Below are 10,339 nucleotides of genomic sequence, written 5' to 3'. Positions count from 1 at the left end.
TGAACTTCAATCCTCAGATCTCAGGCTGCTGGGTAGCTAGGATTACAGTCCTGACCGGCAAGTGCCCGGGGAATGTTAACCTACTTCACTAACGGTGTGTGCAGGGATAGCTGGTCTACTTTCTTGGGAATTCTACACCATGAGGAAAAGCTTAGAGGAAATGAGTTTCCACTAGGATGAGTTTCCTGAGTGTAAAAATCTAGCACTGAGTTTTTCCTCTCTGAGAGCAGAAGACAATGAAACATCTTGCTAATAATTTTTTCCCCAGCACTTTCAGAGTTGAAGAAATAGCCTCGATGCTCCATGGGTGATCTCAGAAATCCTCAGAGACCACGCTAGGGGGTAGGGGGATAAAAAAGAAATTAATGGGCTACAGCCAAAAAAACTTCCTGTTATCTTGTTGAGAAAGAGAATGAAAAACGGTGGGAGAGCCACCCGACTTGACTCCGGGTGCAAGTGCCTAGAGCTAAGGGACCAGTCCTTGACACCTAGGAATGGATGGTGTGATTAGTTGCATGTTTCCCTTTCTGTGCATGGGTCGGCTTGTTCCCAGAGGACTTGAGGAAATGGGATCTCAAGCCAGCTTTTGACCCTGGTCAAAAGACTCAGGTCTGCTTTTCTGGGAACTTGTTTGGAGAAAGATGACCTTTGGGTTGGTGGTTGTTGGATACTGAAAAGCAGCTCTGATTAGTTGGGCAAAGTGAACTGATCTCTCTCCTCTAGAGCATTGAAAAGTACTTCAGCAGACTGCTGGGTCCATTCATGGTGGCGCTCCCTGTGCCAGCCCCCTCCCTGTGGGGGAGTTGACTCTTTCCTCACCAGTCTTGTGCCAAAAGATGAGCAGTAGGAAAAGAATGAAGTGTTGACAGAGGTCTACTTGAAATAGATCAGTGTTGCATTTCTATCTGTGACAATAACGGGCAGAAATGCTCTCCTCCCTACCAGATTCGTATGTGGTAGTCTTGATCTCCAGTATACCACAAGAAATCCATAGGCATAGACAAGGCCATCCAGTATACTAGGTTACAGTGGTTTATTTAGGGTTGGATGGGATTCCTTCTAAGACGAGAAAACTTGATTATTAACAGGCAATGCAGACAGAGATGAGCATGCAAAAAAAATTCTAATAACAGCTTTTGCAAACCCAAGAGAATGACAAGAAGAAACCTTGATCTTAGACTGCCAGCCTCCCAAAGTAAGAGAAAATAAGTGGTTATTTCAGTCATACACACACGCACGCACACACACATACACATAGTAGCTCTAGCAAACTCATGCCAGGCTGAAGGTTCTGAGGATATTTCACAAAGATTTAAGGGAGATGAACCAATTCCAACCCCACACTTTGCATACATAATTCTGTCATGGAGTTTTGGTGTACTGTGACCTGTGCACAAACAGAATGCAAATCATTCATAAGAGAAGATAGACTAGACATGCTGGTAATGGTTATTTGTGGGGTGTTTACTACATGCTGGCCCCTGTTTCAAAGGTAATGCAAATATTTATTCCCACAACAGCCCTTGGAAAGAGTATAGTGTAGTGTCTCCCTGTTACGTGTGTGGAAGTAGCGATGGAAGCCAGTGTCCTCAAGGTCATCCAGCTAGCAGCAGAGCCACGACTGTGACAGATAAATGGTCTAGGAAAGGCTCAGCAGCATTTGGAAATGATTCAGAAGCATAAACCAAACAAGGAAGTAGCTCGGCTGCGGCTCCAATCAGCTGCTCCATCTTGAATAGTCTCTTTCTGTTTCTCACAGACTGCAGTGAATTATTCAAATGGTCCTATTCATAAGAAAACGGGTGCTGCAGTGTGTCTTCAAGACTTAGAAAAGAATCAGCCTTTCATAAACAAGTTGAAGACCCCAAGGGTGGTCATGTAAAGATGGCTTTCTTCATTTTCACTGTGGTTCAAGATGTTTTGTCCTCTTTTCTGGAATCCTTCAGGAAGAAAAAAACAAAAATTTCATTTTTGGCATTTATTTTCCACCATTGATTTCACAACTAGAATTGTGCCATGATATAAAACTGCAGTCATCTTTAACCACTAATTCATAGGCCCAGCTGGTGTCTAATTTATATTGCAATCAGCTGTGTGGAAACACTTTTTTTTTTATTTATCAGACTGAGTAAACATATGAATCCAGGATCAATAGAGATTGCAGACTGTTTATAGTTAAAACACGAGGTCTATCCTAAGATGGAGAATGAAAACGAGGGCCTTTGTCTAAATAATGTCTGAGTAAATTAATACAGAACCGTGAAGTGACATTGTAAAAGATGTTTAGATGCACCTGTGTTATAAAACACAGAGAAAGGAGCTTTTTGAGAACCAGTATTTGTTTAGATTAAGGTGAAGACATTTAATGAAGTTGATAAACTTGCCAGCCATATTACAAATAAGCTCAAAGATGACAAGGTTCTAGGTTTCTTCATCCCTGTTTGTGTTGGCTGGATAGTTAATTGTACATTCCACATATGCTGTGCAAATCTTTTGAGACTTGGGCTAGCTTTTTTTGTGTGTGGGTCGTAGGACTTGAACTCTGGGCCTGGGTGCTGCCCCTGACTTCTCAGCTCAAGACTACGGCCCTACTCCTTGAGCCACAGTACCACTTGTGGTATTCCTGGTGATTAATTGGAGATAAGAGTCTTACAACAGACTTTTTTTGGGGGGTGGGGGGGGGCGAGGAGGGTCATAGTGCTTGAATTCAGCTTGGGCACTGTCCCTGAGCTCTTCAGCTCAAGACTACCACCCTACCCTTGAGCCAAGCCCCACTTCCCGTCTAGAGGTTAATTGGAGATAAGAGTCTTAGGTCCTTTTGTGCCCGGGCTGGCTTTGAACCTTGATCCTCAGATCTCAGCCTCTTGAGTAGCCAGGATTAGAGGCCTGAGCCACCATGACCAGCTTTGGGCTGGCTTTTGAAAGGTGCATTTATAAATTTTATTTTTTATAGCCTTCTTTATTGATTGTTACTGGCCTACTGGTGATCAGAACTGGAGAGATGGCAGCACGTGTGACATTCTTATTTCTGCTGTCCCAGAATGCTAGCATCTTGGGAGAGAGTGAATCATTTGCACTCACACAAATGCTCTGCTGCTGAATGCTGTGAAGGACAGCAAAATGGAGCTTGGAGAACAAAACAGCTCCCAGACCACAGTCACTTTTTAGATGTGTTTGCAGAGGTGAAATGAAATGCTGACAGCTAGGGATAAACGTGAAAGGATGGTCTTGAAATAGTGTCTGTCCTCTGTCTTTTTTTTTTTTTTTTTTTTTTTTTGGCCCCCTTCTCGCTCCGGCCCCGCTCGCTCCGGCCACCACTCGGTTGGGCTCCGCTTGCTTGCTTTCGCTCTCTGTCGCTTGTTGCAGTCTCGTCTCTGCCACTTCCGGCTTGGTTGTGTCTCGTCTCTGCCACTTCCGGCTTGGTTGTGTATGTGGGATACCGAGGAATCGAACCTGGGTCTTTGTGCATGCTAGGCAAGCACTTTAACCGCTAGGCCAAACTCCCGGGCCCTGTCTGTCCTCTGTCTTGAGCTTTGAGTTCATGATTTTGTACAACTTTTTTTCTTTTTGTAGCAAAAAGAAAAATGGAGTGCTCTGTCTCAATTGTCTTAACAAACTGCTTGCTCCTTATGATTCATAGAACTATTAAGTTCACATTAAACCAAATGGAGAGCTTAACCTAAGATGTTGTCTTGCTTTTTCTTCTGGAAACATAGCATCATCTGTAGAATCTATCAGAGCTCTGTTAGACAAAGAAGCGGAGAAAAGAGAAGACAGCCCAGTGTTCTTGCTTGCATTCATTGGCTAAAGATTTGTTTGTACTCTTTGAGTTAGCCTTTCTTTTCATATTTTGAGTAAATATGGCTCAGTTGGAGTAACTTGCTTCCTGTGAGTTAACGTAACATCTTTGCACACTGAATGGATATTTCCTTTGCCCAATTCTTACCCCCCAATTGGAAATAAGCTCTTATCTATGCAACATCTATGTAGAAAGCCCTTCAAATATGAACCTTCAAATAACTGAAGAGGATAGGAAGGAATAAGGGAAAGAGAAAGAGAAATCTAGATGTTGGATATCATTAAAAACTATTATCAGAAAAGCCATTTCTTAATTGACTTGGTTCTGTCAAGCTAAGTTTGAGTGAGATAATCATAGCTACTGCATAATAATGCAAATTTTTTATTGTGCTGTGACACATGCCTAAAATCATGTTTCATTAGAACTCATTATTGATATGCAACCCAAGTACAAGGTGAAGCTTATATAATCAGCCAATATGTTTCTATACTCACAGTATTTTGGAGCAAATGCTTATTTTGTAACAAACATATCTGGAACTTATGAACTAAAAAAATAAGCAAAAGAATAGAAGTTAAAGATAATATTTTCATCTGATGGCTTGTAACGTGAGGAGCAGCTAAGAAGAGAAAGTATGATTTCTGGAATTTTCTAGATCTAGATGCATGGTCTTGTATCTTACATAAATTGTTAGTACATGATCTTCAAGAGGGCCTGATAAATCACACTTAGGGGTATTACGATTGTAATTGAATAAAATGGCCTTCATGAGCTCATGTGAGTAAAGCCTGGGTCCCATCTGATGGCATTGTTTTGAGATGTCCTGGAAACTTTAGAAAATGGGGTCTAGCTGGACGAAGGAGTTCACAATGGGTGTGGCTTTGAAAATTACACCCAGTGCCCATCTGTTTTCTCTGCTGCTTGTCTGCAGTGAGGTGAAGAAGCTAAACCACCATGCTCTTGCCACCATAATTGTTTTCCAACTATGGGACCAAGCCACCATTGGATGAACTCCTCTGAAAACAATGAGCTAAATAAACCTGACATTTACTTGTGTTTCTAGACATGTGATCTCAGTGATAGAACTATAAGAGGAAAATGAGAAAAAAAATCCTATCTAGACTTCAGCTTCCTGGCAGACAGGAGAATGTGTTTTTCACATTGATTAGCCTCTGATTCAATTTAAATTAAAAAATTGAAAATATAGGCAAAGGGGAAAAAATCAATATAAAAAGCACCTAGAACAAAAATGAGTAGAATGCAACCAAAAATTGTTCTAATTGTCATTTTGAGAAAGTAGCTACATAAAAGTTAAATTATGAAACTGCAGGCCTTGCAATTTTTCCAATGCACAACATAGATCAAAATGCCAAGTATTAGAAATGACTGTTTTATTTACTGTTATGGCCCAAGAGAAGGCAATTAAGGGAAAGTGATAAGCTTTAGAAATATGAACTACAGAGAACTTAAGATTTATGATAAAATTAATAAAGTGCATCCCAGACATAAGAATGAAAGCTAGCATGTGTTTTAAGCTGGGTATATTTTTTGATTTTTTAATTTTTTCATATATTTTTATTGTAATTAATAGAAGGGTTACATGATATTTGCCAGATAGATGGTGCATTAATTCACATACATTGATACCCTTTCACATGTCTTGGTCCCCATTTCCCTCCCCCCACCCCTCATCTTGTTTTCCCCCATTCCCTATCCAATTTCAAATAACCAAATACAAATATATCTGATATATCAGGTAACAAAGTGAGATACTGTAACAATATGAGATAACCAAGGGACAGCAAAAGAGATGAGAGATAACACAGTACCTTAAGAATAACAATCATTCATTATATGGCTTATGTTTCTATATCTTAGAGATCCTTTCATTTAGCGTCCTACTATATGGCCTTTTGTATCAAGGTTTTGCTCTATTGCAAATCTCTGCTAGGAGAGCCCAAGGTTTCTACTGATTATGACAAATGAGGGAAACCATTGAGCCTATGTTCCTTTGAGTCTGGCTTACTTCACTTAATATGATCGTTCCTAAGTCTTTCCATTTCCTAACAAATAGGGCAATGTCATTCTTTCTGACAGCAGCATAGAATTCCATTGTGTACACATACCACATCTTGTTGATCCACTCATCAATTGAGGGACATCTAGATTGGTTCCATATCTTTGCTATGGTAAATAGTGCTGCAATGAACATTGTTGTGCTAGTGGATTTAGTATGTCCTTGTTTCTGGATGATTGGGTAAATGCCAAGTAGTGGAATTGCTGGGTCATAGGGGAGCTCTGTTTAGTCTTTTGAGGAACTGCCATACTGCTTTCCATAGTGGTTGAATGAGTTTGCACTCCCACCAACAGTGTAGTAGTTATCCCTCCTGGCCACATCCCCTCCAGCATCTGTTGTTATTAGTTTTCTTGATCCTGGACATTCTAACTGGAGTGAGGTAGAATCTCACTCCAGTGAGTTGTTTTGATTTGCATTTCTTTCATGGCCAGAGATGTTGAGCATTTCTTCATGTGTCTATAGGCCATTCTTATTTCTTCTTCAGAGAAGACTCTCTTTAAGTCTTTGGCCCATCTTTTAATGGGATGGTTTTTACTTTGGAGATTAGTTTTGGAGTGATTCAATTTTTTGAGCTGTTGATATATTTTAGATATGAGACCTTTGTCTGTTGTATGGTTGGTGAAGATCTTCTCCCACTCTGTAGGCTTCCTAATTAGTTTACTAGCTATGTCCTTTGCCATACAAAAGCTCTGCAGTTTAATGCAGTCCCACTTATCCAGGCTTTCTCTGATTTGTTGTGATTCTTGGTCCTTATTAAGAAAGATGGACCTGTGCCAAGGAGGTCTAGTGTATCTCCTATTCCTTCTTGTAAAGTTTTCAGAGTGTCAGCTTTTACCTCCAGGTCTTTGATCCATTTGGAGTTAATTCTAGTACAGGGTGACAAAGAAGGATCCAACTTTAGTTTTCTGCAGGTGCTTAACCAGTTCTGCCAGCACCACTTGTTGAAGAGGCTGTCTTTCTTCCATTCTATTTTTTTGGCTCCCTTGTCAAAGATTAGGTGGCCATAGGTCTGTGGTTTAATATCTGGGTCTTCCGTTCTATTCCATTGGTCTTCAGGCCTGTTCTTGTGCCAGTACCAAGCTGTTTTGATAATGATAGCTCTGTAATAGAGTCTAAAGTTTGGTATTGAAATTCCTCCTGCACTGTTCTTTCTGCTAAGAAGTGTTTTTGCTGTACGGGGTCTTTTATTATTCCATATGAAATTTTGGATTGCCTCTTCTATTTCTTTAAAGAATGACATTGGGATATTGATGGGTATTGCATTGAATTTGTAGATAGCCCTTGGCAAGATTGTCATTTTCACTATATTGATTCTTCCATTTCAGGAGCATGGGAGGTTTTTCCATTTCCTCAGTTCTGCTTTAATTTCCTTTTTCAGGATTTTAAAGTTTTCTTCAAAAAGGTCCTTTACATTCTTAGTTAAGGTAATTCCTAGGTACTTTATTTTCTTTGGGGCTATTGCAAAAGGAGTTGCTTTCCTGATTGTTGCCTCATTCCTCTCACTGTTGGCGTAGAGGAAGGAAGTTGATTTTTGAGGGTTAATTTTATACCCTGCTACCCTTCCAAAGTTTTGAATCAGCTCAAGGATCTTGGGAGTAGAGTCTATAGGATTCTTTAAATACAGGATCATGTCATCTGCAAAGAGGGAAAGTTTTACTTCCTCATTCCCTATTTGGATCCCCTTTATGCTTGCTTCTTGCCTTATTGCACTGGCTAGGAATTCTAATACTATATTAAAGAGGAGTAGAGAGTGGGTATCCTTCTCTCATTCCTGATTTTAGAGGGAATGGCTTTAGCTTTTCACCGTTAAGTGTAATACCAGCTGTAGGTTTGTCATACACATCCTTTACTATATTGAGGAATGTTCCCTGGATTCCTAGTTTCTCCAGAGCTTTTAACATAAAGGGGTGTTGGATCTTGTCAAATGCCTTTTCTGCATCTATTGAGACAATCATGTGATTTTTGTCCTTGCTCCTGTTGATGTGCTGAATTATATTAATTGATTTGCGTATGTTGAACCAGCTTTGCCTCCCTGTGATGAAACCTGTTTGATTATAGTGTGTAATTTTTTTTTTGATGAGTTGTTGTAGACAGTTGGCCAGTATTTTGTTGAGAAGTTTTGCATCAATGTTCATCAAAGAAATAGGTCTATAGTTCTCTTTCTTTGATGAATCTCTGTCTGGTTTGGGGATGAGGGTTATACTGGCTTCATAGAATGAGTTTGGTAAAGAACCTTCATTTTCAATTTCTTTGAGCTTGAGGAGTATTGGTGTGAGCTCTGCTTTAAAGACCTTATAGAATTCAGCTGTGAATCCATCTGGCCCTGGGCTTTTCTTAGGTGGAAGTTCTCTTATTGCCATTTCTAGTTCAGTGCTTGAAATAGGCCTGTTGAGTTGGCTTAGCTCTTCTTGGTTCAGTGTGGGTATGTTAATATTGGCTAGGAATTCATCCATTTCTTCTAGATTCTCAAATTTGTTGGCGTAAACGTTTGGGAAGTATTCCCTCATGATACTCTGGATCTTGGTAATTTCTGTCGTGACATTACCATTTTCGTCTGTGATTTTGTTTATTTCGGTATGCTCCCCTTTTTTGGTAAGATTTGCTAAGGGTTTCTCAATTTTGTTAATTCTTTCAAAAAACCAACTCCTTGTTTTGTTGATTCTTTCTCTAGTTTTTTTTGGATTCCAATTCATTTAATTCTGCTTTGATTTTAATAATTTGCTTCCTTCTAGTGGGATTAGGGTTGGTTTGTTGCTCTTTTTCCAAGAGCTTAAGGTGACACATTAAATTGTTGGTTTGTGATTTTTCCAATTTGTTATTATAGGCACTCAGAGCTATAAATTTTCCTCTGAGTCCTGCCTTTGCCGTGTCCCAAAGGAGCTGGTATTTTGTGTGCTCCTTTTTGTTAAATTTCATAAACTGTTGGATTTCTGTTCTGATCTCTTTGATGACCCATTGGTGATTCAACAATGTGTTGTTCAATCTCCATGAGTTACAGGGTTTTCGTTGGAGTTGTGTGTTCAGTTCCAATTTGATGCCCTTGTGGTCTGAGAGAGTGCAGGGAATAATTTCAGTGTTTCTGAATCTGTCCAGGTTTTATGGCCTAAAATGTGGTCTATTTTGGAAAATGTTCCATGTGCTGCTGAGAAAAACGTATAGTGTGGTGTTGCTGGGTGGAATAATCTGCAGATGTCTGTTAGATCTAGTTGGTCTATGTAGTTGTTCAATTCTAAGGTTTCTCTGTTGAGTTTTTGCCTTGTTGATCTGTCCAAAGGTGAGAGTGGTGTGTTAAAGTCACCAACAATCACTGTGTTTCGATCTATGTATGGTTTTAGTGAAAGTAAAGTTTGCTTGATGAAGTTCGGAGCTCCGGGATTCGGTGTGTAGATATTTAGGATGGTTATGTCCTCCTGGAGGAAAGATCCCTTTAGTAGTATGTAGTAACCTTCTTTATCTTTTCTCACTAATTTTAGTTTGAAGTCTATTTTATCTGATATGAGGATGGCAAGTCCAACCTGTTTATGGGGGCCGTTAGCTTGATAGTTTATTCCAACCTCTCATTTTCAAAAGGTGTTTGTTTTTTTGGTAAGATATGTGTCTTGAAGACAGCAGAATGATGGATCTTCTTTTTTGATCCAACTAGATAGCTTATGCTGTTCGAGAGTTAAGTCCATTGATAATGAGAGTCAGGATTGAGAAATATTTATTAGTTCCTGTCATTTTTACAAGCTTTCATTAGGGCTTGTGTCTTGATAGTTTTTGTGGTACTTACATGTTATAAGTTTTAGGTGCCATGTCTTTCTCTGTATTACATTTGTGTTGGTTTTCCATGTGTAGAAAATCTTTGAGAATTTTCTGTAATGTTGGTTTTGTTGCTACATAATGTTGAAGCTTTTCCTTGGAATGGAATGTTTTTATTGTTTCCTCGGTTATGAATGAGAGCTTAGCTGGGTACAGTATTCTTGGTTGGTAGTTATTTGACTTCAGGGCATGGTATATATTGTTCCAATCTCTTCTTGCTTGCATGGTCTCTGCTGAGAAATCTGGGGTTATTCTGATTGGTTTGCCTTTATAGATGATTGTTCTCTTCTCCCTGATTGCTTTTAGGATCCTATCTTTGGCCTCTATTGATCCAGTTTGGATTATAATGTGGCGGTGGGATGTCCTTTTCTGGTCAGGTCTGTTTGGGGTTCTAAAAGCTTCTTGTATATGGATGGCCCTGCCCTTCTGGATATTTGGGAAGTTCTCTGAGATGATTCCCTGAAGTATATTTCCAATACCATTGACCTCTTTCTCTAGACCCTCCTCAATACCAATTAGCCTTAAATTAGGCTTCCTAATTGTATCTTGGACCTCCTGTAGCGTTTTTTTCATATTTCCTAGATTTGAATTGACTCATTTTCTGTTCTTTTTCTATAACAACTAAATTATCTTCAACCCTGGAAATTCTCTTTTCTGCATTG

The 10,339-nt window shown here is 39.5% G+C and overlaps 1 long non-coding RNA gene across 1 annotated transcript; it reads right to left on the bottom strand.

The window, feature by feature from the left end:
- Positions 1-1,218: 1,218 nt before the first annotated feature.
- LOC150045629 (uncharacterized) lies at positions 1,219-9,759 on the bottom strand. Its single transcript, XR_016532865.1, has 3 exons — positions 9,649-9,759; positions 4,294-4,346; positions 1,219-1,940 (listed from the first exon to the last, which is right to left on the bottom strand). It is a non-coding gene; the product is annotated as an uncharacterized LOC150045629 (long non-coding RNA).
- Between the last annotated feature and the right edge of the window lie 580 nt (positions 9,760-10,339).

Source organism: Megascapheus bottae, chromosome 27 (genome assembly GCF_031878675.1).
Source record: "Megascapheus bottae isolate mThoBot1 chromosome 27, mThoBot2.hap1, whole genome shotgun sequence".
In the NCBI taxonomy this organism is placed as follows: domain Eukaryota; kingdom Metazoa; phylum Chordata; class Mammalia; order Rodentia; family Geomyidae; genus Megascapheus; species Megascapheus bottae.
Note: the sequence above shows the minus strand (reverse complement) of the source record. Positions and strands in the feature narration are given on the sequence as shown.